The sequence below is a fragment of the Herpailurus yagouaroundi genome, unplaced genomic scaffold, assembly GCF_014898765.1.
Source record: "Herpailurus yagouaroundi ecotype Mexico unplaced genomic scaffold, PumYag 162, whole genome shotgun sequence".
Lineage (NCBI taxonomy): Eukaryota > Metazoa > Chordata > Mammalia > Carnivora > Felidae > Herpailurus > Herpailurus yagouaroundi.
The window spans coordinates 55,921,651-55,946,802 of NW_024412403.1; the positions used below are offsets into that span (position 1 = coordinate 55,921,651).

At 38.9% G+C, this 25,152-nt stretch overlaps 1 long non-coding RNA gene across 3 annotated transcripts; it reads left to right on the plus strand.

The window, feature by feature from the left end:
* The first annotated feature begins 641 nt into the window (after window positions 1-641).
* LOC121035804 (uncharacterized) lies at window positions 642-24,707 on the plus strand. 3 transcript variants are annotated; one of them, XR_005793077.1, is made up of 6 exons: window positions 642-1,012; window positions 4,964-5,091; window positions 6,443-6,659; window positions 22,783-22,877; window positions 23,770-24,241; window positions 24,626-24,688. It is a non-coding gene; the product is annotated as an uncharacterized LOC121035804 (long non-coding RNA). The 3 variants fall into 3 exon arrangements; XR_005793078.1 differs by lacking the exon at window positions 23,770-24,241 and having other exon boundaries at window positions 659-1,012; window positions 24,626-24,707; XR_005793079.1 differs by lacking the exons at window positions 22,783-22,877; window positions 23,770-24,241; window positions 24,626-24,688 and adding an exon at window positions 14,003-14,242 and having other exon boundaries at window positions 663-1,012.
* The last annotated feature ends 445 nt before the right edge of the window (window positions 24,708-25,152 follow it).

Here is a 25,152-nt window from a genome sequence, read left to right on the forward strand (position 1 = left end):
GGAACCCCAGGACCCAAGGAGTGACAGTGTGGAGAAATCCCTGGGTTTTCTTTTAGCCAGAGGTTGACAACCCAGAAATGCTAACAGGCATAGACTGTAAAGGCCCAAACAAAGGCCTTTTCTCTGTACTAAAAAGACCAGGAAAGAAGAAACCTGTCAAGACAGGAAGCTTTTAGACAATAAACCCTCTATTCATGTCAAGCATCACAGAAAAACTGTGGTGGAGAGCCTAGATTTCTGCCTTCTGGAGGCTGTAAGATCCCCCACTGGGGTTGTATCAGGGAAAGCTGAACAAAAAATGAACTTGCATCCCTTCTAGGCAGTAAGGAGAAACTTGGCCTCACCCAGGGCAGTGGAGACTATGTTGGAGTCTGGGTTTTCACCTCCACTGAGTGGTAATGAAATGGTGTCCTTACCGTCCCTTACTGGATTTGTGTCCAAAAAAGCCAACTCAAATACAGTGTAAAGATAAGATCCAGAGTCTTATAAATTATAGAGGTGGAGAACAGATTAGTAAATTCCAAGGGTTAGATAGGTTGAGAGAAGGGAGGTGCATGTATCTATGAAAGTCAATATGAGAGATCCTTGTGGTGATAGATATGTTCTATATATGAATGCCAATATCCTAATTGTTATAGACTGAACTGCCCCCCCAACCAAATTCATATGTTGAAGCTTTAACCCCAGTACCTCAGAATGTAACCATATTTGAAAATTGAGTCTTTAAAGAGGTACTAAAGTTGAAATGAGGTCATTAGGGTGGATCCTGTTCCAATATGGCTGGTTTCCTCACGGGAAAAAAGGAAATTTGAACATAGACACTTATAGAAGGAAGACCCTGTGAAGGCAGAGGGAGAAGATAGCCATCTATAAGCAAAGAGAAACCATCCCTGTCAACACCTTGAGGTGCTCCGCTCACCTTAAATTTAGCCTCTGAGGCCAAGAGACTTGGAAGAAACCGACCCTGTGGACAACTTGATCTCAGACTTCTAGTTTCCGGAACTACGAGGAGGTAAATTTCTGTTTTTTAAACCCATCTGATACCTACAGAACTTTGTTATGGCAGCCGTAGCAAACGTATACACTAGTTATGATCTTGTACTTTGGTTTTGCAAGATGTTCCAGGGAAACTGGGTAAAGAGTACATGGATGGCATCCTTTTGTATTATTTCTCACAAGTGCATGTTAATTTATAATTATCTCAAAATAAAAAGTTTTTTTTAAAAGTGGTCCGAGTTCCAAATGTAGATCTCTCTGTTGCTAAAGCTTTTACGCAAAAGTTACCCAAACATTTTTAATATAATTTATTGTCAAATTGGTTTCCATACAACACCCAGCACTCATCACAAGTGCCCTCCTCAATGCCCATCATCCACTTTCCCTTCTCCCCTACTCCCCATCAACCCTCAGTTTGTTCTCTGTATTTAAGAGTCTCTTATGGTTTGCCTCCCTCCCTCTCTGTTTGTAGCTTTTTTTCCCCCTTCCCCTGCCCTATGGTCTTGTTAAGTTTCTCAAGATCCACATATAAGTGAAGACATATGGTATCTGTCTTTCTCTGACTGACTTATTTCATATAGCATAATACCCTCCAGTCCCATCGACATTGCTGCAAATTGCCAGATTTCATTCTTTCTCATTGCCAAGTAGTATTCCATTGTATATATAAACCACATCTTCTTTATCCGTTCATCAGTTGATGGACATTTAGGCTCTTTCCATAATTTGGCTATTTTTGAAAGTGCTGCTATAAATATTGGGGTACATGTGCCCCTATGCATCAGCACTCCTGTATCCCTTGAAAAACTTACCCAAACTTTTGACTCAGTCCTATGTCAGAGTCTCATCACTTCTGAGGCTGAGTTAAAAAATCAGACTATTCAAATTTAGGTGATTGGCATGGGTGCTGACATAGAGTCTTAGTAGTGATAAGTCAATATGAGCATTTTGCCATAAATTTTTCTGATTTTCTTTATTGTGGAACAATACTCCTGACTACTTTCTTTCTTATAGTAATGACCCTATCTTATAAATCCAGAGCTTAGAGTAAGGAGTAACCTCAGATACTATTGCTTTCGTAGGTAAGTAAAAATACCTCACCAAACCTTAAAGGTAATTGATTCCACCCAGTATCCTATGACTTTCCAAAACTGTCATACTGTATAATTTTGAGTGCAAGTATTTCACAGTGATTAGGAAAAAATTTCTTTTAAATAGATATTTTTGGTACTACATAGACCCTACATGCAAGTAGCTATGTTGGCTCCTCAGCTGAAACATAGTAACCTGAACTAAAGAAATAATAGTCCATTTCCATTCTTAAACAATAAAAATACAAAAGGCAAAAACTTTGAACTCTGGATGTCTCTGTTTCTTATGTGGTAAAAGACTTTCATAAGGAATTTACAGAGGTAATTTTGACTTTGTGAGTGTTTTGCTTTATATGCTGACTTTAGAAATTAACCTCCTCGGGGCACCTGGGTGGCGCAGTCGGTTAAGCGTCCGACTTCAGCCAGGTCACGATCTCGCGGTCCGTGAGTTCGAGCCCTGCGTCAGGCTCTGGGCTGATGGCTCAGAGCCTGGAGCCTGTTTCCGATTCTGTGTCTCCCTCTCTCTCTGCCCCTCCCCCGTTCATGCTCTGTCTCTCTCTGTCCCAAAAATAAATAAACGTTGAAAAAAAAAATTAAAAAAAAAAGAAAAGAAATTAACCTCTTCATAAAATCCAATCCCACTTTGCTATTTTGACACTTCTTTTGTCTGAAAGCATTCATTAACATTTCACATAATTGCCCCATTTCCAGAGCAAGTATATAATTTCCTGCAGAGTGAAGACTTTGTGATGCATATCCAATAAAGTCCATCCTGTCTGCTGGTAGTTGATGCCTTAGTCTTACCACGAGCTTGAAAGAGATTTTCCTGTTGTGGATCCTACTGAATCTTGTTGGTCATCTGCAGCATTAAAATGTGACTATCAGTAGTGACCATTTGTAATGTCTACTCTTCTTCAGTCATTGTTCCTTTAATGACTTCCTGGCTCTTTTCTGAATATATACCATTAGTGGCTCTTGCCAAGTCAACATAGAATTTTAAGAAAAATTAAGTAAAGTACTTTCATAGCTTGATTTTTACCAAGATAGTCATGTAAATATGAATCTATTTTTATAATAACATTAGAGAATAGGGAAAGCCATTATAATACACCTATGAGAACTTATATTTTAGTGAAATATGAAGTCAAAGGATGGGCTTGTTGAAATAAGGATATTTTACTTTCTGACTAAGAAAGTAAATTGCACACAGATTTAAGAAGAATTTTTTTTAAATCGAGTATATATATTTTTTCCCAAAGTGTTAAGAGCAATTATGAAAACAGATTTCATGTCATTATTTTTCAACTGATAGGACTTACTTTTTTTTCTGTTCAAACAAACTACAATTTAGAAGTTCTTTAATATTTATGTGTAGTTGTTAAACACATGGATAATTCTGGTGTTCAGCCCATAGAAGAGTAACTGGTAACTTTTTATATGTAATTCTATTTTAGGCCTTGAGAGACATGGATTCCTTGGCCACTCTATGTAGACTGTATATATGTGCTTTAGGAAGAGCATGACAAAATCTCCATTGTTTGTTCCACAGTGACAGATATTTCAATCAACAGGTCTAAGTTCCAGAAGTTGTGTCTTAGTTTCTTTTTTTTTTTCATATTTGTAACTTAACACACTACATCTAAGCCTTTAGTGACCAGCAATCACAGCAATGTTTACATTCAGACTGCTTGATGTCTGGCATCTGCCAAATATTCTAAAATGACGTTTGTTGGCTCTTAAATAAAAAACATTGTGGCCAGTTGATCTGCTGGTCTGCACAAGCTGAATAGAATTGTTCCTTTTGTACTATTATTTATCCTTAAATTTGTCTTTCCAAATCAAGAATAGTCTGACATTCAGCAGTTGGTTTTTCTTGATCCTGTGCTGGTGGGTGATGCTTTTTTTGTACCAGAAACAAACAAATATGAATAATCATGTTCCATCTTTATAAAATTCGTGAGAGGAAAATCCCTATTAACACATATGTTTGTCTATAAATAAAACTGGTAAATGTAGATATTATTGCTTTAGAGCTCAAGGCTATAAGACATCATCCTATTTCTTCATTTAGGAAGACTTTTTAAAGTCAGCCATCAATATACCTAAAATAAGAAGCCATAAAAATTAAATTTTTACTTTTTATTAGAAAATATAGGATGAAAAGAAACCAGCCCTGAAGCTTTATAGACATGGAACCCTTGTAAACTGATCCTAGAAATGACACTGAATAAAAATAGCTACTTCCAGCTCTTTTAAGTCATCTGTTGAAGATCAATTTACATATTTCTCTTCATATTTATGCATACATAATTCTTCTTTAACAATCATTACCTTCAAGGTGACCACAGTTTCCTATTACTAAGCACCTAATGTGTGAAAGTCTCCACAGAACTTAAAGAGGTTATACTTGATATTCAAATATTAAATCTATACCTGTTGTTTGTAAGTGGAAAAAAAGATGAGTATTGATATTGAGTCTGGTGATTAATAGGGTAATAAGAAGAAATCAAAACAATGTGTTTGCAGCCTGTTTTAACTTAGGTTCCTCTAGGAACTTAAGCCATGATAATGTTCTTAGGAAGAAGAACCTAAGATAAATTTTTTATGCAAGTAGTTGACTTGGGGGAGTGAACCCAGGGAATAGGGGAGGGACCCATGGGAATATTAAAACAAAGGAGGAGGGAGAGCTAACCCAAAGGTGTGCACTTGAGTTGGCTGTCCCTGTGGGCAACAGGGGTTTAGTCCTGGTAAGGATGCTTTAAGGAAATACATAGAAGACCCATCAGAATTGTCAATCGTAGACACAGGAGAGAGGAACAACCCAACCTCTACAAACTAGGATTAACATTGGGGGGTGTTAATTTTCTCTTCTTCAGGATTTCTACCATGAAGCAGAGAATCCCTGAAACAAACAAGACAGACACACACTACAGCTGACATGCAGTGCTGTCAAGAGCACCTGTACACAGCCAATGGTTGACTCAGCAATGGTCAGAGCCAAAAGGTGGGCTGATGGGATATGGGAGGGAAATGGCAAATATGCAGTGCCCATCTTTGACACTTACTCATTGGGTGCATCATTTGTACACTCTTTTTTTTTTTTTAACGTTTATTTCTGAGACAGAGAGAGAGACAGAGCATGAGCAGGGGAGGGGCAGAGACAGAGGGAGACACAGAATCTGAAACAGGCTCCAGGCTCCAAGCTGTCCGCACAGAGCCCGACGCGGGGCTCGAACTCACGGACCACAAGATCATGACCTGAGCCGAAGTTGGACGCCCAACTGACTGAGCCACCCAGGTGCCCCTGTACACTCTTTTTTTTAAGTTTATTAATTTATTTTGAGAAAGAGAGAGAGAGAGAGAGAGCATGAATTTGGGAGGAGCAGAGAGAGAGAGAGAGAGAGAGAGAGAGAGCAAGAGAGAGAGAATCCCAAGCCGTCTTTGTGCTGTCAGTGCAGAGCCTGATGCAGGGCTCCATCTCACGAACTGTGAGATCATGACCTGAGCTGAAATAAAAATTCAGATACTTAACCAACTGAGCCACCCAGAAGGCCCTTGTTTGTCCATTCGTAGTACCTGTTTCCTCATCCCAGAGGAGGCAGAGGGTAACCTACCCTGCCTGTTTCCCTGGGTGATCATTTAGGATTTATTAAAGGACTTAGTAGCAATTTACAGAATAAGTCACTACAAAACTGAAGGTAGTTGGGGCTGAGCTAGATCTGAGACATGTAGAAATACAGAGAAAATAGAGAACAAAGAGGAGGTCACAGAAAGAATCTAGAAGGCTACGAGAAGCCTCTGCATCTGATGTGGCAGCTCTGTAGCAACCATGGACCAGGAAAGGAAGATGTGCACAAATGATGACAAATATCACAGTTAGCATCTTGTAAAGTAAATGTGTGAATTTAATAGGTCAAATTATTTACCAGCTGGGATATTAGGAGAATGTTCCTTGTTAGGAATAAGTATTGATTGAACTGATTTAGCAAATGCCTAATATATGAAGACTGTAATGTCTAGTCTGTCTCTCAGACCAATTTAAGATCTTTTACATTGCAGTCATGTCTGTCTACCCTTCAGCTTTAGAGATCAAATTCACTTTCTTTTGCAGTGTTTTGACAATTGAAAGTCTCCAGTTGGGTTATTAATTTCAGTCCTATTTGATCTCTGAGGATTCAGCCAGCAGCTACTCTCCTATCCTCAAATTATATGACAGTTATACTTTTATTTCTTCAGAACTTTTGCAAATTTAATGAGTGCTAAATGCCAACATTACTTTAAATTTTCTCTGAGCTTTAGTGTAGGTGCATTTTCACGATAGATATCATCAAGGCTAACAACATTCCATATGTTAGATCTTCTTCCAGAGACTTGAAGATTATTATGGAAGAACTTCGCAGTGGAGAGCCCGAACTGGTAATTGGAATAAACAGATATCAAAGCCTAACAGCTGAATTTCTTCAAGCAGTGGCCTCTGGGCTTCCCTAATATAGGATCCTAATGGCTCATCCTACTTCCTTCAAGGTACCTCTACTGGGAGAGATAGTGACAACTACATCACAAAGGAGAGAGGTATGTGACCTAAAACTGTCTATTTAGTCTTCAATTGTGGCATAAATGTTGTGGTAACTTTCCCTGTGACATAAACCTCAGAGAAACTCTTATCTCTCAGCTGTTGACATTCTTAAAAACCTTAATTCTATTTTTGCTTCAACATGAACAGTCTCTGCATAATATCTTTGTGTGTATATGGCATTTCATCCTAAAACTTCAAAAATGTTCAAAGAATATCTAGTTCTTCTGTTATGAGATTCTGTGAAAGTCTGTTCTCCCCATGTGAATGCTTTGGGATCTTAGTATTCCTTAACCTAACATTAGAGTGGCTATAATGTACCAGGAACTACATGGCCCAGGGGACTGAGGGGTAAAAGCTGGGATTGCCTGAATCTTTAAAAGAAGTCCCATTTTGATCTTATGTCACTGTTGATCTTATTAAATAATGATAGAAATTGGCATGAGTGACTTTGGGGATTCTGGGAGCAGGGCAGGGACCTCCAACTCAGCTTCCAGTGGGTAGTAAAAGTCTCACCAAAGACAGCTCCTGGGTAGAAGTGCAAGAAACAGATGGGAAAGTAGAGGAGAGGAGTTCTCCAAATGTACCCTGTCCTTTGCTTCAAATGTCTCCATGTGGCAGGAGGAAAAAAATGGATGTGGGAAGTAATGCACAAAATGTAGAAGGCTAGGCAGAGCCAGATGATCAAGGGCCTTGAGTACCTAGCTAAGGCTTGGATGGTATCCTTTGATCCAGACAGAAGAGCCCTGTTGAAATCCCACTGAGAGCCCATTGTCTTCATAAAGTATCTTTTTGTTCACTTTGTAAATTTGTGTCCATGCATCCAACAAGCACAATACTGACCACTTACTATGCACTGGTATGTAATAGGTACAATGCTAGTTATTGGGGATACAGGGGTAAGTAAAGCATGGATCCTAGTATCTACTGCGTGTGTGTGTGCGTGCGCGCGCGCGCATGTGACAGAGAGGAGAGAGAAGGAAACACCAACAATTTTAATAACAATATGTGATATGAAAACATAAAAGAGAAACACTGTTAAGCTCACCCCCACAGACTTCAGGGAAGTCTTTACAAAGAAGGCTTTTCTCTGACTCCAACTTTGTTAAGCTTGGGTGTTCTAGCAACCAGAACTGCAATGAGAATTGTAGATGCAGATAAACTATGACTGTGCAGGATTATGGTTCTTTTTCATAGAACTGTCAGCACTTACTGCAACCAGAAGCACACTTCTCTTTGTCACTCTGCAGCAAACAAGACAGGTTTGCTCTGGATGTGGAGTATAGAGCAGTCTCGCCCCATAGGGTTGTGTGAATCATGACTTTTGATGATGTGACCGCTGGCACCCATAGCATGGAAACCAGAGAAGTGCCATAGATCAGTGTTCTGCTGCTCCATTATATTATTTGTAATGGGGCATTCTGATTTCTCGACTTTAAAATCTATAAAGACCCCCTGATCTGTGTGGGCTTTAATTTGAAAGAAGACCTGTGTTACCTCATTGGTTTCTTTGATCTGTTATGGATAATTAACCAAACATATCATAGACTTTAGTCTCTGTTTCACACCGCATACCTCATCCCTGCTTCTTTCAACTGAATTCAAACTTTACTCTTATGGACTACTTAGCATTCAACTGAAAGGCACAGATTTCTAAGTAAGGTAAGAATTTCTTCTAAGTTGTTTATACTTAGATCTTAAAATTGGGCATGAATGAATCAAAAATACACGGTTTTACTTGATGCTTTATTTTTCTGTTAGGAAAAAATTGTTACTGGTTATTTAAATTGATTTTGTGCCAATATCTATAGTACATATGTGTAAAACAAATGCTTAAAAAAGGTTGTCTTGAAGAATCAAGCTGAGATATTTGAAATAAAAGAATTCACCAAAGGGGCACCTGAGTAGCTTCCGTGGCTAAGTGTCCAACCCATGATTTTGACCCAGGTCATGATCTTATGGTTCATCAGTTCCAGTCCCATGTCAGGCTCTGAACTGGCAGTGTAGAGCCTGGTTAGAATACTCTCTCTCAGCCCCTCCCCTGCTCACTCACTTGCTTTCTTTCCTTCTATCTCTCTCTCTCTTTCAAAATAAATAAACATTCAAAAAAGAATTTACTAAAAGTGATAAAATGCAAAAGATTAAGGTCAGAATGTTCTGATAAGATAGTGAAAGGAGGATGAGAAGTATCTGTTTTGAAAAGTATTTGGGGCGGGGCGCCTGGGTGGCGCAGTCGGTTAAGCCTCCGACTTCAGCCAGGTCACGATCTCGCGGTCCCTGAGTGTGAGCCCCGCGTCGGGCTCTGGGCTGATGGCTCAGAGCCTGGAGCCTGTTTCCGATTCTGTGTCTCCCTCTCTCTCTGCCCCTCCCCCGTTCATGCTCTGTCTCTCTCTGTCCCAAAAATAAATAAAACGTTGAAAAAAAAAAAAAAAGAAAAGTATTTGGGGGAGAGGTGCCTGGGTGGCTCAGTCTGTTAAGCATCTGATTTTGGCTCAGGCCATGATCTCCCTGTCCGAATTCCAGCCCCGCCTCAGGCTCTGTGCTGATAGCTTGGAGCCTGGAGTCCGCTTTGTATTCTGTGCCTTCCTCGCTCTCTGCCCCTCCCCTGCTCATTCTCTGTCTCTCAAAAATGAATAAATGTGGAAAAAAAATTAAATAAAAAAAAGTATTTGGGGGAAATTTATGTCTGAGGGTATATTCTTATTTACACTGTAATTGTTCATCTAGTACACTAAGAAGACTTGTCAGCTCCCCCCAGGATACACTTTGCCTCACTCTGTGTGGAAAAAAGGATTGTGGATGTGGTTTTCTAGCAGAATCAAGTGATCATTGAATTCTAAAATAAGAAACTGAAGTCTGCTAGATATTTACAGTGTCTCAAGGGAGAGTCATTAAGTTAATCTCGTTTTTTTTTTTAATGTTTTTATTTATTTCTGAGACAGAGAGAGACAGAGCATGAGCAGGGGAGGGGCAGAGAGAGAGGGAGACACAGAATCGGAAGCAGGCTTCAGGCTCTGAGCTGTCAGCACAGAGCCCGACGCGGGGCTTGAACTCAGTACTGTGAGATCATGACCTGAGCTGAAGTCGGATGCTCAACTGACTGAGCCACCCGGGCGCCCCAAGTTAATCTCGTTTTTAATGCCTAAGAAAGGATATCGTAAGTTAAGATTTAATTCTTATTAGGTTCCTATTATTTGGGACTTTGGACACACACACACACACACACAAAAAAAAGTACTGAAAGATACTTTGGATTTTCTGTGTTACCAGTCCCTGACAAAGAAAACTTGAGTTTCCTCACTTCTTGGAAATTTGGAGGAAATCATTTCTGTCAAGAGCAGTAAATTGGTGTCATCTCACACATTTATAAGCATATTTTAATTAAATGATGTAATAATGTGTAGTGCTGAAAATCATGGTCTCCAGGGTCAAATAATCCTTGATGTGAATACCAGCTTCACTGTTAGCAGTTGTGCACTTTTCTCTGATCCTTAGTTTACTACTCTGTAAAATGGGATAGATAGAACCTCCTAGTTTTGTTGTGAAGATTAAATGCAATGTTGTAAAGTCTTGGCAAGGTTCATGGTATATAGAAAGTGTTCAATAAATATTGATTGTTATTACTTCAGAATACAGGTATAAAAGACAAGTAATTTTCTAGTTTTATTATAACATCATATTATGATGTCTTGTAACACTTAATGTCCTGAAAGTTTGATGGGTCTTAAAGTAAATTAAAGTCCATAGTTGAAGATTTCTGTCTGGTTTCAGGGCCCAGCCCAACAGCGTGTTCTATCAGTTGGCCTGTGTTGTCAATTGATACCTGGATTTAGTTTCCCTCCAGATGATTTGAAGAGACCACAGTTGTATGAATATTTTGATCAATAACCAGGGATCCTGGGTGGCTTCTCCTTGCTGTAGTCAGCAACTGATGTACATTGTACACTAAGGCATTAAAGGTGTTTTTCTTCCTGTGACTGCCAACCAACTGGAAATTCCCAGAGCCTTGCCTAGCAGTGGAAACGTTTTCTAAACTGTTACACGACAGCACCCTCATCTTTGAGACTTTGAATGAATCTCTGTAACTGACTTGAAACATGCAAATGCCTGTCCCCCCTCCCCCCGCCCCCCGCCACCTAGTGAGAATGAATATCTTTTCTCTAGGAGGCCCCCTAACAGCTACCTAGGGGCCACCAAAGAGCCCTGTTAGTTTGACTTATTTTAAGTTTGGGGAAGACCAAACTGCCTACTCAGGTAAAAACTGTCTCTCAACTTCTCCCAGGGGAGACTGGCCTTTGGGTACATACTCTCTAGGGCTCTGACCTGACTTCCTTACAAAAGAAAACTAGGATCCAAGTTTGTTCCATGTAACTGGAGCTAAAAACATATGTAGCCCTAAAAATCCTGCTATTCTGGTTTTCTTTAACTTTGGATTTGTCTTTCCAACCCGATACTATCTTTCTAAAATATGTACACCTTTCACTGGTATTCAGTTGTGGTATTTATGTATTAAAAATCCCTCCAGTTTGGCCCAAATTAAAGTTCCCAATCCATATTTTAAGGCCTCTTTTACTCCATGATCTTAAAGAAAGAATATATATATATTCTTTCTTTTGGAATATATATATATATATATATATATTCTTTCTTTTGAGATAGACTTTACCCTTGGAGGCTTTCTTTTCTCTGGGTGTTCGTATCTACAGCTCTCTGTGACAGTGCACCTGTGCCATCCCTCTCTATTGCGAAATCAGATGTGGCTAGCTGGGAAAGCTTCTCATCTCTTCAGCTGCAGATTTTTTTTCTCTGTAAAACCTGTTACGTGACTCTGCAGAGGCTTACTCTTAAATTCTGAGTAATGGGGGTTGCTCTTTCTTTGCTCTTGGAATCTTGTAGTCTTTACTTGCATTACTCCTTATCAGCCATGTAGAGTTCAAACTGCTAATCCCAACCAATAGGACATTAAGATTCAAACTGGAGATAACATAAGCAAATGTACGCTTACAGCTCTATTGCTTTAATACTTTGTTTCACTCGGCATGTCTTCTCCACAGCCAGCCTGGTTCGGTCCTACACACCATCTTTGACGTATGGGGTCCTTGTAATCTAATTTAACCTAGATGAGAAGCATTGCAGAGAACACCTTCTGAAGAGAATAACCTTCTTGCCTTACCTTTCTATCCCATCCTCTATTTTCCTTAGCTGTAATCATTAGAATGTACTGACAATTACAGCAAATCAATTTTACCAAGACTGACTTTGGTAATATTCTCTCCACAGGATGTTAAGGCTTAATATCATTTCAAATTATGGTTTAACATCATTTCTTCTCTTGGAAAATATCACTGTCTTATACAAAGTTCAGTACTTCTTTGAACATTCTATTCCTGGTTATATATTTAAAATTTTCCTTATTGTTTTGGGACTACCTTAGGCATACTTTTTTCTTCTAAACCTATTATGATTAAATTGAGCCCTCCTGTCTGTGCTATCCCAGCCACACAATCCCCATTTAAGTCTGCATTTGAAATATTTAAAAAAGCATTTTCCCATGTTTAAATAGACTTCCTTAATTTATATATTCTTTGAACTATTTCATCTTATCATCTGATCTCTAAAAATTTTGTTATACCTTTTTCAAAGCTGTGCTATATATTCTTTTTAAAATTTTTTTTAGTGTTTATTTATTTTTGAGAGAGACAGACAGGGGTGTGAGCAAGGGAAGGCAGAGAGGGAAGGAGACACAGAATATAGCAGGCTCCAGGCTCCAAGCTCTCAGCACAGAGCCTGACACAGGGCTTGAACCCAGGAACTGTGAGATCATGACCTGAGCTGAAGTCGGATGCTTAACTGACTGAATCATCCAGGCAGCCCAAAGCTGTGCTATATATTCTTAAAAACCTAAAACACTTAATGATCACTTACCTCTAATTATGTGAGAACACTTTCCATAACTTTTGAGATAACTGAAAAAATCCCCTCACGATATGTTTCTAAGTAACACAGGCAACAGGTGAAAATATTTAGCAAAGCTGTCTCGTTTGTTTAGAACATTATAATGTGAATTAATACAAGACAAAGGTGCCCTTTTTTATTAGCAAAATGTTTAAAGTACCTAATGCTGATGATACTGAGTTATGATAAGCATTTCTGAACATGGCAAGTGGCAGATTATATTACAAACCCCTTCTTGAAAGCAGGATCTCAGTAAATATAAAGCATGTATAAACCTAGAGTTAATATAAAATTTCATAAAATGATAAGGAACTGGGGTGTCTGAGTGGCACAGTCAGTTGAGTATCTGACTTTGGCTTAGGTCATGATCTCACCATTTGCGAGTTCAAGCCCCGCATCGGGCTCTGTGCTGGCAGCTCGGAGCCTGGAGCCTGCTTTGGATTCTGTGTCTCCCCTCTCTCTGTCCCTACCCCTGCCCCGGGCTCTCTGTCTCTCTCAAAAATAAATAAACATTAAAAAAATGCTAAGGCACAATATACAAAGCACCTTATTTCTAGACCTGGTGGGTTACTGGAAAGATCATCTCCTGGGTGCGGGGTTTGGGGGGTATATATTGGAACAGAGTTCTAAGGGCTAAGATGGTAACTGTTGTGAACTTTTTTTCATCTGAGATACATTATTTGCCTGTGGGACCTGTAGACAATAAACATATAGATATTTTTTATTCCCAAGATTTTATCACTTTTAACTATAAGGTAAAAAGCCTTTGGTAACTTCTAAAATTCCATCTGGTAATTATTGGTAAGGGGGACTCATTTCTGAGTTCCAAGGTATTTATACTAGCTAAAACTTACTGTGTACATACTATATTCCAGGCATGGTTTCAAAAACTTTTATACACATTAATTTGTATATTAACCACCTCTGTCCAATGCCACAGACCTAAGTGTAAGAGCCAGGTTTATATCCCAACATTCTTATTCCTTATTGGTCTTTATCAACAAGGTCATTTGTGGTATGCTTATATACCTTCCACCCAGATGTTATCAGATATAGATAGCTACGGTCTATGCTATATTCTCAGTTGCCATAACTATTTCTGAAGAGTTAAATTTCAGGAATAGCTTTCATTTAAAAGGTATAGATTTAATATTTATCCATGACTGAGAGTGTAGTCAAAATATTTATCAACCCTTAAGGCAGCAGCACTAGCCAGTCAGTGAAGACACCACCTAATCAGATGCCCCATAAGCAACCAGTGAGGTCATATGGATGCAAAGTGATTGGGTATAAATCTCCTCCATGACTAACTCATTCAGGGATGTCGATGTGACTCAAGAAAATTAGCAGGTACGTTTATCATTAACAATGTACATTATATTTAAAGATAGCCTATGGAAATCAGAAGATTGTGGTGGAGCAGGAGGACCCTAGGCTTGCCTCGCTTCGCTGATACAACCAGGTAACTATCAAATCATCCTAAATACCCCAGAAATAGACCTGAAGATTGGCAGAACAAACTTCACAGCTAAAGGTAGAGAAGAGGCTACAATGAACAAGGTAGGAAGTGCAGAAATGTGGCTTGGGAGAAAATGGATTATGGCCGTTATGGTGGAAAGGGAGCCACAGTCACAGAGAAGGGCAAGGTTCACACTCAGAAGAGTACATGAAAAAAATAAATCCCCATAGTAATTGGCTTGGAGAGCAAGAGGGCTTGAATTTCATGAGTTCTTGCAACCAGTGGGGCTTAAAGCCTGCAGTTTTAAAGGCCAGTGTGCTTGACTCTGGGAGAACTCAAAGGACATTGGGGCTGCTCTTAGAGAGAAGGCTGGCAAACAGCCCACAGACATACAGTTTGGAAACAACAACCTGAAAAGTGCCTGGGGCACACAATGGGGAGGTTAGTTGCTCATCTTGGAATGGGTCCCAGAGAGGCAGTGTTCACAGAGACTTTTCCAGGAACAAAGGAACTGGCAGGCACCATTTCCCTCCCCTGTTTCTCAGCATAAGCATAGGGCCACCTGTGGGAACCAGTGCAGCACTGACACTGGCTACCTAACTTGCTTTCACCAAGTCTGGCACCCCCACGCTCCCGTGAAACCACTTTTCCCAGTCACACTTGCCTCAGTCCCAGCGTGGTGGGCCCCCTCCTTCAGAAGACTGGCCCAAGCCCCTGCCAACATTACATTTTCCAACCCAGGAGTTTTGCGAGGCCTCAGTTCCAGCAGGGGCAACAGGTCTTATTTCACAAGCAGACTAGAGCACACCTAGTTAAAACGTGCCACATTCAGGCAAGGGACAAAAACACTACCTGCAACAGGCAAAGAGAGCTTCTGCAGACAACTGTCCTGAAGGATAAAGCAGCCAGTACACAATAGCAGAGCACATGCAGCACACATTGGAGACACTCCCAGAAGCACCAGGCCCTGGGGCACAGAGGACACTACATGGCAGGGCACTACAGGACCTCTTCTTCATAAGGCCATTACCCTTAAGAATAAGAGACATAGCTGATTTTCCTAACATACAGAAACAGGCACAGAGACTTAGACAAAATAAGAAGACAGAGGAATTTGTCACAAGCAAAAGAACAGGACAAGGCCACTGCTGGAGACCTAAGAGAAACAGATATAAGTAACATACCTGATAGAGAATGTAAAGCAATGATCATAAGGATGCTTTCTAGGCTTGAGAAAAGAGTGGAAGACATGAGTGAGTGAGACTGTTAATACAGAGGTAAAGAATAACATAGCAGAGATAAAGGGCTCAATAAAGGAAATGAGAAACACACTTGATGGAAAGAATAGCAGGCTGGAAGAAGCAGAGGAATGAATTCATGACCTAAAAGACACAGTAATGAAAAGTAATCAAACTGCACAAAAGAGAGAAAAAATAATTATGTAAAATGAGAATAGACTTAGGAAACTCAGTGACTACATCAAATGTAATAACAATTATAGAAGTTCCAGAAGAAGAAGAGAGAGAAAAGGTGACAGAATTTATTTGAAGAAATAATAGCTGAAGACTTCCCTAATGTGGGGAATGAAACAGATACCCAGATCAAGGAGGCATAGAGGACCCCCAACAAAGTCAACAAAAGCATATCTACACCAAGCAATATTATAATTAAAGTGGCTAAATATAGTGATAAAGAAAATATATAAAAAGCAGCAAGACAAAAGAAGAGTATCAAATACAAAGGAAATCCCATAAGGCTCTCAGTGGATTTTTCAGCAGAAACTTTTCAAGCCAGAAAGGAGTGGCATGATATATTCAAAGCAGTGGATGGTAAAAACCTGCAGGCAAAAATACTCTATCCAGCAGGGTTATCACTCAGAATAGAAGTAGAGATAAAAAGTTTACCAGAAAAACACAAACTAAAGGAGTTCATGACCACTAAACCAGCCCTGTAAGAAATATTAAAAAAAAAATTTTATGTTTATTTATTTTTGAGACAGAGAGAAACAGAGCATGAATGGGGTAGGAGCAGAGCGAGAGGGAGACACAGAACCTGAAGCAAGCTCTGAGCTGTCAGCACAGAGCCGGATGCAGGTCTTGAACCCACCAACCATGAGATCATGACCTGAGCCGAAGTCGGACGCTTAACCCACTGAGCCACCCAGGCGCCCCTCCCCTCACAAGAAATATTAAAGGCCGCTCTTTGAGAAGAAAGAAAGACCAAAAAATGACAGTATGAAGGTAGGAATATGAAAGCGCTAAAAATGAATATTTCTTTTTAAAAAAGCAGTCAAGGAACTCACAAAATAGAAGGATGTAAAATACGACACCATATACCTAAAACATGGGGAGGACAGGAGTAAAGAATGGTTCAAACTTAATATAGACTGATAGATGCAGAAGATGTTATATAGAAACCTGACGGTAACCACAAATCATAACCACTACCAAATATGCAAACAATAAAGAGAAAGAAATCCAAATATGTCACTGAAGAAAATGAACAAATCATGAAAGAAAGAAAGACAAGAAAGGATCAGAAAAAAGTCTCCAGAAACAACCACAAAACAAGTAATAAAATGACAATAAATACATATCTATTGGTAATTACTTTGAATGTAAATAGACTAAATGCTCCAATCAAAAGACATACGGTGACAGAATGAATGGGGGAAAAAAGGACTCATCTATATGCTGCCTAGAGGAGACTCATTTTAGACCTATGGCACTTGCAGATAAAGTGAGGGGATGGAGAAACATTTCTCATGGAAATGGATGTCAAAAGAAAGCTGGAGTACCAATATTTATAGCAGACAAAATAGACTTTAAAACAAAGACCGTAACGAGATAAAGAAGGACACTATATAATAATAAAGAGGACAATTCAACAAGAAGATATAACAATTATAAATATTTATGCATCCAACATAGAAACACCCAAATACATAAAGCAGCTAATAACAAACATAAAGGAACTAATCAACAATAATACAGTAAATAGTAGGAGATTTTAGGGGCACCTGGGTGGCTCAGTTGGCTAAACATCCAACTCTTTTTTTTTTTTTTAAATGTTTATTTATTTTTGAGTAAGAGAAAGAGAGAGTGATCAGGGGAGGAGCAGGGAGGGAGGGGAACAGAGGATCTGAAGCAGGCTCTGTGCTGACAGCAGAGAACCCAATGCAGAGCTTGAACTCAAGAACTGTGAGATCATGACCTGAGCTGAAGTCTGTTGCTCAACTACCACCCAGATGCCCTAAGCATTTGACTCTTTATTTCAGCTCAGGTCATGATCTCATGGTTCAAGAGATATAGCCCCATGTCGGGCTCTGTGCCGTCAGTACAGAGCCTGCTTCGGATTGTCTCTCTCCCTCTCTCTCTGCCCCTCCCCTACTTGCTCTCTCTCTCTCTTAAATAAATTACAAAAAAAAAAAAAATAGCAGGAGACTAACACCCACTTACATCAATGGACATATCATCTACACAGAAAGTCAACAAGAAAACAATATCTTTGACACACTGGGTCAGATGGATTTAACAGATATATTCAGAACATTCCATCCTAAAACAGCAGAATGCACACTATTTTCAAGTGCACATGAACATTCTCCAGAATAGATCATATATCAGACCACAAAACAAGCCTCAATAAATTAAAGAAGATTGAAGTCATGTTGATGAGTTTGTGTTTTTGAGCAAAATGAATCTATTGAATATTTGAAGAGGAGAATAAACTGGTCAAAGCATGCTTGTTGGTCATATTCTCTGTCCTCTGTGGTATGTAGTATAAGATTAATAGCAAGTGCTTTATGCTAAGGCCTTACCACTTGCAATAAATTCAAAATAAATTATTCGATACCTTAATCTATTCACCTATAAAATGGACATATTAGTATGTATTTTACAGAGTTATCACTATGATCAAATAAGGCATGTTTATAACCTACTTAGCAAATTTCCTGACACATCACCAACATTCACTGAGTGACTTCTATTGGTTATAAAGTGAACCACAGGAGATGACTTCTTGTGTACAGGGATGAACAAGGGGGTCTTTCATATTGCTTAAGCCATCTTTATAGACAGAATAAAAATCAGAGAGTTTTTTTTTTAATTTGAGAGAGAGAGAGAGAGAACATGCAAGTGAGGAAGAGGGACAGAAGGAGAGATAGAATCTTAAGCAGGCTTGACACTGTGGGCAGAGCCTGATACAGGGCTAGATCTCATGACTCTGGGATCATGACCTGAGCCAAAATCAACAGTTGGACACTCAACTGATTGAGCCACCCAGGAACCCCTGAGAGAGCTTTCTAAGATCAATTCTTTTGTTGTTTACTTGATTTACTTTCTATATCTGGGTTTGAGTGCACACTTAGAAGGCAAGAGCATTGAGAAACTATCTTACCTGTGTGGATGAAATGGTCACCCCTGAACATGCCCAAAAGATAATTCGCTTCTCTTCCTCTTGATGATGCAGACAGTGTGGAGTAGAAGGATGAGGATGAGCTTTGGAATGAGACTCAGGCCCACTGCTTAAGAATCTTTGTGACTTTGAGCAATTTACTTACTTTCTGCACCTCCATTTTCTCATTTTAATAGAGATCAAATAGGGACTTAAATGGAGACTATTATAGCTCATAACTAATTATCCAGCCTTTTAACATCTTTTCAAAGATATATCTCCATAGAGAAGACTCTCTTAACTTTTCATCTTTTTAAGGCTGTCTCTATAGGTGATCTAATTGAAAATTTTTTTTCTTTTCTGTAGTTTAGACTCCATTAGCACTGCCAACTAAAGAGGAAAAAGATTTATGGGAAGATAAAATCTCTTACTCTTCCATAGATTTTTCTAATGAGAGAAGATAATCTGTAATTCTGAGTTTTTATAATCCTATTTATGAATTCTGCCAACTTTGAATCTTATTTCTCCTTATACTGTTTTACCCTTTGGTCAATATAATAAAATACTTGAACCTCCACTTTCCTCCCCGAATGGAGTTGGCAATATCTTTTAAAATCCAAAAATATATGTTCCTCTGAACTTGTTCTTCTATAATTTTTTATACCTAACCTCTTCAGATTAGAAGGATGTCTATCAGAAACAGCTTCTACACCCTTGCCCATTTAAAATCAGTATCTGCAGAAGAGAGCTATGAATCTGGCATGTGGTATCCAGTTTACTAAAGTGGGGACCTGGTGGAAAAAATGTGAAATCTTTGCTGATGGAATAAGTAAAAATTATGCCTCTGAAATCTGTGCCCCTGAAGAGTTATGTGGACAGATTGTATAGTGAACAAGGGAGTAATCTCTTCCCCATGTACCTTTTGACTAGAGCTTGTGGGACTGTTGAAGGGAGGGAACAGATCGATGACTTCTACACAATCACATTGAAGGAGTTGTTGGGAGAATCTTGCTCTACCCAAGTAGTTCTGAGAGTCCCTGTTTCTTTCCTTTTGAACATAGGAATGCCTTCATGTGGACTGCTTTAAGATTAACCTGTCTCAGGGCACCTGGGTGGGTCAGTCAGTCAACTATCCGACTTTGGCTCAGGTCACAATCTCGCAGTTCATGAGTTCAAGCCATATATTGGGCTCTATGCTGACAGAGTGGAGCCTGCTTGGATCCTCTTTCTCCCTCTCTCTCTGCCCCTCTCCCCCTCGCACTCTCTTTCTCAAAAATAAATAAACATTAAACAAAATAATAAAAAAAGATTAAGCTGTCTCACTAAATACTTCCTTTCAGCCTTCCTCGGTTTCCTTAAAAATCATGGGTCCACCCTTAGTGTGCAAATCTTCAGGGTCCTGGAAAGTCATTGTGATCTTTTACTAGTTTTCCAGCCTTGGAAAGGGTACTTTCCCTTTAGCAAGTAATGGATAGTTGTTTCCAGAACTGGTTGTAAGCCATGGGCATGTTGTGTGGTCTGGGAATGCTAATTAGTAAAATGAAACCTGGCTTCTCTCTTTGACATCAGGATTGTGTAGCCTATTAAAACAAAAACATCCTAGCATTTCTTGGAGAAAGAACTGTCCAGGTGACATCAACAAGAGCCCACATGCTTCAGTGACTCAGGTGTTGCTTAAATGCCAATGACAACTGGCTTGATCTCCAATTCGAAATGTACATGGTGGAGAATAAGTGGGTGTGAGGGGTATGTGGGGCACTTCCCTTCTTCCATTCTTTTTAAGAGGGCATGCACTTAGTGTTTTTAATTGAAAGGAGTTTTTAATCTCCTCATCGAATTCAAAATAATAAACACTCATGTTAATTGTAGGATAGATGCTTTAGAGATGTTGGTTTATTCATTCATTTCATCATTGGTTGCATTAGGTGCTAATTGGAAGTGGTGGACCTTTCTACCACATTTTTGTCTTTTTGGGGAAAAAGAAAACCAAAGCCTAATTGCAGTCTAGGAGTGCTGTACCTATTCTTTTTTGTCTACATGACTAGTCTGTGAGAATCTGAATCTCCTCTAAAATAACCACATCGGGGCACCTGGGTGGCGCAGTCGGTTGAGCGTCCGACTTCAGCCAGGTCACGATCTCGCGGTCCGTGAGTTCGAGCCCCGCGTCAGGCTCTGGGCTGATGGCTCAGAGCCTGGAGCCTGTTTCCGATTCTGTGTCTCCCTCTCTCTCTGCCCCTCCCCCGTTCATGCTCTGTCTCTCTCTGTCCCAAAAATAAAAATAAAACGTTGAAAAAAAAATTAAAAAAAATAAAATAAAATAAAAAATAAAATAACCACATCAATTGCTAGACATTGCTCTCAGAGATTTACAAATTTACAAACTGTATTATTAATATGTATTATTAATAATTAATTAATATTAATTATATTAATTATATTAATAATTAATATTATTAATATGTATTATTAATATGTAAGCTAAGCTAGCAGCTCTGTAGTTATCAAAATTAACTTGGCAAAAAAGAAAAGAAATCTAGTTAGTCTTTTTTTTTTAATCAGCTCAAAATGTTAAATAGTTTTTGTCAAAAGACCCAGGAAATACGTAATAGCCTAAGTGAGAATGGGAGCAATTGATGAAGTCAGGTCTTAGAAATCGTAAGATTGTTAGGTTAGTGGGAGGGGAGAAAGGATGTTTTGGGATGACAGAAAGTTGTGTCAGGGTAGGATATCCTTGTTTTATGATCTTGTTTGTTTTTAATTAAAACTTTTTTGATTTGATGTATAAATTGACATACAACATCCCATTAGTTTCTGGGGTACAACATAATGATATATTTGTATATACTGTGAAATGGTCACCACAATAGATTTGGCTAAAATCCTATTGTAAAATGTAAATTGTAACACATGGTTACAATTTAGTTTTCTTGTGATGATAACTTTTAAGGTGTAGGATATTCTGAGTTTGATACTTCAGGGATGAAACAATTCTGGGCAGGAATCCATCTATGAAAGTGTAGAGTGAGTGAAGAAGTGACTTAGTTTTAGAGTTCTTGATCTTCATTAAGAGAGTTTTGTATTTCTCGTCACATGGGCATCAAAATCAGCCAGAATGTTGATAACAATGGGGATGGAGAGGGAGACTGAGTTTTGGTGCTAATTTTCAAAATCTCTGGGGCCCGATTGGAATTTAGTAGGTAACAAATGAAGGCATAAGAATGCCAAGACAGATGATCCAAGCCACAGACATTCATTAAAAAACATCTCATACCTGATAAAAAGTACAGCATAGGGAATATAGTCAATAGTGTTTTAATAATGTTTATTATTAATTAATGTTATATCACCACTTATCGTGGGGAGCAGTGAGTAATGTATAGGATTATTGAATCGCTACATTGTACACCCGAAACTAATATAATATTGTATGTTAATTATGCTTCAATAAAATTTATTTTTAAATTTCATACCTATAAAGGATGTAAAGAATACTGTAACATAATTATATATGCCCCATCCACCTTAAATACAGTTGACACTCCCTAGGTACCTTCCTATATGGGAGTAAGGATTAGTTCAGAAGAAACAGATTCTCACAGTGAGATCACAGTGAGATCTTGAAACCCTAATGATACAGACGTGACAGTTTGGAAATAACATTGTACGCAGAGATTGACAGCTTTATATCCAGATTCCAGTGTGAAAGAAGATGGGAAATGAATCATCTCTTTATTAAGAAAAAGGAAAAAAGGAAATGGTGCCTTTGGGAATGAATCACGTTTCAACTGAAGCTGGAAGGCAGAGGGAACCTACATAGGTATGGGCAGAGGGAAGCTTATCATGAAATGATGTTTTCAGAGGGCACAGAAAAGAGGTCTCAGAATTGCAGGAGAAGTAGGAGGCTGGGTCAGGGGAGGAGCAGCACAGAACCTGGGGAAGGGTATGTATGAGAAGATGAGAGTGTCTTATTCACAGTGTGAAATGCCAGCATTTGCAGAGACGTGAAGGTGGGAAGGTACTGTTCAGGGCTTTCAAGGATAACCTGTCAGAGGATTTCAGTGCATTGTTTGTGTCTTGAGGACGTTTCTACTAGAAGCAACTGCTTAGCCAAAGATTTAGGTGCAAATGATTTATTAAAATAGTGCTCCCAGGAGAAACTAGTTAGGGAGTAGGAGAAACTAGCTCCACAGATGGGTGGGATAACATGACCCAGGTGAGCCAATCATGTGCAAGGAATTGTTTGATTGGGTTTCTGGGTAACACATTTCTCCTTAAAAGGTGCTGGCTGAAATACCTGTTCTTTCCATCAGGGTTTGGTGGTGTGCAGATGTCAGGTCTGAGACATCCGCGGCCACGTTATTACCGTGAGCAAAGCCAGACTGTACGTGAAGCAAAGCCAGAGAAGGTAAAGCAAAGATATGGGACCTGGTAAGATGGTTCCTGGGTCACACTGGCCTGGGACTCCCAGAATCTCAGAAAAAGTCCTTTGTTGTATAAACCAAATTGTTCTGAAATTTTGTTGTCATTAGTGTGATTGTTATTGCTTGTAACAAAACTGTAAATTCTCAAACTCTTTAGACTCCTCTCGTGTTTATCCAAATGTGCTTTAATCTTGGAATTAAGAGTAATCAAAAATGAGTAATGACATCACATATTCGGGTTTAGCTTAGAACACAGAGGAAAAATTTCATAGCATTACAAGTAAATGAAAGAAAACTTCCTTTCTCATTGAAAAGGAAAGAGGAGATTATACTTCCACAAATATCTCTTCTAATTTATGTCCTCTGGTCTTGCAGTTAGTTTTTTTAAAATTTGAGAATGAAGAGACTGGGCCCTCCAAACCAATTTTCCCCATTGAATTAAGCTTTTTATTTTATAGCAAAACAACTTTACGTCCTCCGTGCACTTCCTAGGTTACTTTTCTAAATCTTCTGCATTCTTGTGCTCTTTGTGTTGTGTGCTCTGAGGTGGTTCTCCAAGTTGTCTTTGCAGGGCTTCTGCCTGCCTCTAGTCTGTGAATTCCAGAGATGCAGCAGCAGAAACAGATGGTTGAATTCCAAGTGTATTGTTGCTCTAGTTCCCACGTTTATTCATTTCCTTTCCGAAGATTCCAAATTCTTCCGTTGTTTTCTGAGGCATTTGCTTTCTCCTACAGTCACCTTCTTGGGGTCTTTTTTCTTAAGTTACCTCCTATTCCATCAAAGTTCTTTCCCCATGTTCTTCACCCACCACACCTGAAGTCTGCTGTATTTCCTTCCTCTGCCCGCAATTATTTCAAATGTCCTTATCACTTGCAGGCTTCTTTTCTTCCTTCGGGTAATTCGAGAGACTTGATTGTTCCTCTTTTCCTTTTTGACATTTTGAGGATGACCCATGGTCGTTTTTATCTCTTTGACAAATTCTTGTAATCTCTGCTTTATAAGGATTCAATCCCCATCTCCCTCCACTCAAGCAGGGAAGCTCGTCTTGTTTACTTCTCTCTTCTTGTAACCAAGTAGCATATTTTATTTCCCACTTTTCTCTACCTCCTACCTTAACCCTGCATTTCTCTTGTGTTTCCAGGTTGGTTTAATCAAAGTAATTCATTCGCCGAGGACCTGAGTAGCCTGGGTGGTTTTTTGTTTTTTTTTGTTTTTTTTGTTTTTTTTTGTTTTTTTTTTTGTTTAATAAAAGAGAAAACTAATTCAATCCACATAACGGACCTGAAGTACTGAGTTGACATTTTAATTTTAGAAGAAAGTTAGATCTGTTACAGGTTTAGGAAATAAGGTTAGTAAGGATCTGAGATTTGCTATTTATATTCATCTAATTCATACAAGAATGTATACTTACTAGTTGCATAGATGTGGTTTTTCTAGTTGGGAAGTAAAATTTTTAATATGAAGATTCAACAACAATCTGACATTTTTATGGTATATAAATTGGGTTAGAGAGTACCTCATTTCATTTTCTATTTTACTGCAAGAGTTAGTCACTAGAAAATAGGTCTGAAAGAGTAAGCAATAGATTAACTGGAAACCTGTAAATATTTTACTCTCCGAGCCTCCACCTGTCTCCTTTTGCTGACAGTATGTTGACACAAACGTGATTTTATTGACAATTTAACATCTCCCCCAACTTTCTGCTCTGCTAATTGTACTTTCATTTGTTCAGGTTACAGTTGGGGATTTCTGGATTCTGACAACCCAAGACATTCAGATCTATTCAAGGCAAGTAATACTGCTTTTTGAATAAGTTTATCATTTTTCTTCTTTTCTCCAATTCAGTTTTAGCCACATATTTAACATAGCCACAGGACTTGTCTCAGGTAGAAAATGGCTGCTACTTTAGGGATGTACCTTTTTCCTATTTTTGTTCTTGGGAGTTCTACCTCCGAAGACATTGTGCAAAAGGTCCTGAAGTTGAAAGGAGAGGAGGTAGGAAGGAAGAGGAGAAAAGGAATTCCTTGAGGGCATTTAATAGAAATATTTCCTTGGTTCTCCATTTCTGTCATAGACTGGTGCTCTCCATGAAAACAGCACAGACTGATGAGAAATGGAACGTTATGAAATCATCTTCTCTGTTGTCTTTTGTAGAGAAGTTAGAGGTCCTTCCTTGTCTTCTCCATCCTTTTTCTACTGTTTTGTTACAAAATTGTTTCAACAAAAAAGTAAAATTTTCTCTCCTCTTCCCTTTTATTT